Genomic DNA, 2432 nt, shown 5'->3' with positions numbered 1-2432 from the left:
TCTTTTAGGTGCCAGTGGATCCAAGGCTCAAATGGTTGTTCCTCGTGGTACAGTCAGTGCCATGGTTCTAGTTACCCCATTGGTCACGTTGTGTTCCTGGGTCACTCAGCACTCCCAGGGTTTGCTCCGTTTGTGGAGTTTGCTATCTCAGGCCTGCTCTGGTCTAGGTTTCTGACTCAGACCTGTTTCTGTAAATGTCCCTGGTCTGGATCTGCTCCTGGCTTGGGGTTCGTCCTGCAAAGTTCTCTGGAGGCCCCAGAATCGGGTGTGCTCGGACCCACAGAGGACCTGGCTCAGGCCTAGTTCCTCGGAGGTCCCAGACTCACGCCTGGACCCGCAGGCATCCTGGCTCAGAGGTTTCTGGTTCCTGCCTACTCCCTCAAAGGTCCCAGATTCACGCCCAGACCCACAGCGGTCTCTGGCTCTAGCCCACTCACTCAGCAGTTGCTCCCCTGTACCTGCTTCTGTGGAGTTTGCTGTCTCAGGTCTGCTCTGGCCCAGGTCGTTGTTCCAGTCCTGCTTCCGCAGATGTCCCTGGTCTGGATCCACTCCTGCTCCTGTGGACCTCACCGTCTCAGGTTCACTCCAACCTAGGTAGCTGGCTCAGTCCTGCTCTTTTGGGGTTCACTGCTTCAGACCTGCTCTGGCCTAGGTTGCTGGCTCAGTCTTTAATACATACATCTTAAAATAGCTATTTTTTTAAACCAGGGGAAAATGAAAATAATAGCTGAAAACAGAAGTGTAATTTTAGAATTGAAAAGGACTTTACTTTTCATCTCTACTTTTGTGTGTGTGGATCAGAGGTCGGTCAATCCTGTGTGCTCCACAAGAGCTATCCACCTTGCTTTTTAAGACTGGGCGTCAGGGTTGGAGAGATGGCTCTTCCAGAGATCCTGAGTTCAATTCCCAGCAATGACATGGTGGCTACAAGCATCTGTATTAGGATCTGATGCCCTCTTCTGGCCTGCAGGTGTACATGCAGAGTACATAAAAACTATGTTAAGTAAAAATTTAAAAATAGGATTTTAAAAAAAAAGACTGGGGATCAAGACACCTCCAGCAAGTCAACAAGCTCCAGTCTGTCTCTGCCTCCCCAAGACTTAGAATTACGAGTGAGTGCTACCATGTCTGGCCTTCTGTGTGGGTGCCAGTAATGGAACTCAGGTCTTCTCATGCTTCTGAGGCAAGGACTTTACTGAGTTAACTCCCTAGCTCAAAACTACAGACCTAGCTAGTTATGTATTTTGACTAGTTAAGAACAAGTCTCATGGCACGTGCCTTTAATCCTAGCACTTGGGAGGCAGAGGCAGGTGAATCTCCAAGTTCAAGGCCAGTCTGGTGACTTCCAGAATGGCCAGGGCTACATAGTGAAACCCTGTCTCAAAAACCAAAGCAAACAAAAAGCCCATGATGATGTGAGATGTCTGTATGCAACAAATGTTTTATTACCATTGGTTAATAAAGAAGCAGATTTGGCCAATAGCCAGGTGGGAAATCCAGAGATACAGGGAGAAGCTAGCAGCCTCCAGAAGAATGAGAGAGCATTACCAGTAAGCCACAGGCATGTGGTGACACACAGATTAGAAATGGGTTGGCTTATATGTAGAGCTCCAAAAGCTTATTTTATAAGCAGCTGCAGGGACTGGCGGGTGGGAGAGAAATTGGTGGGACCAGGTGGAACCCAGAAAACTTTCAGATACACCCTGAAGCTGGGGAAAAGCATTCATGACTCAACCTTGAGAACACGAGCCTAAATCCTCAAAACCCACACAGAAAGGCAAACATGCCTGGAACCCTAGCACCAGGAGCTCACAGGCCAGGAAGCCACCTAGACCAAGGGAAGCATCTGGTTCTCGTCTTAGAGCAAACATCCCTCACCCACCCCAGCAGTTCTTCCTCTACCACCAAGCTAATTATCTTAATGGGTGAGTTCTTTGCTCAATTTTCTGTATGTGGATCATTAACAGAAGGTAACTTGTTTGTGTGCTTGAAAAGACCACTGTGCACCAAGTCCTAATTGTGGGATGGGAGGAAACTTCCCCGTAGTGAGATACAATTACTCTCCCGAGAAAGCCTCATCTCTATGAAAGCTCTGCTGTCTGCAGCCTCCTGATGGTGTGGACTGGAACAGTGATGCTAAGTCTAATCTCTTAAGCAAGGCAACCAACATTGCTCACTCCACCTTTCTAGACAGGGCAGTGATGGAACACTTGCCTAGCACGGGGGAGGCCTGTAGCACTCTCTAGAACAGACATACACACAGATTTGCCCTCAGTGCCTAGGAAGGGGACAGAGCCTGCGGGAGACGTATCTGTGGTCCATTCCACCGCGGACCCTGCCCACCCTGTTTTGTACCCACTGTTTCCTGCATAAAACAGACAGGGTTTGTCACAATCTAGGGTAAGCAGGGAGCCCCAAAGTAGACAAGACAC

Source organism: Myodes glareolus, chromosome 9, assembly GCF_982192425.1.
Source record: "Myodes glareolus chromosome 9, mMyoGla1.1, whole genome shotgun sequence".
NCBI lineage: Eukaryota > Metazoa > Chordata > Mammalia > Rodentia > Cricetidae > Myodes > Myodes glareolus.
The sequence above is the reverse complement of the archived record's forward strand: the minus strand, read 5'-3'. Positions refer to the sequence as shown.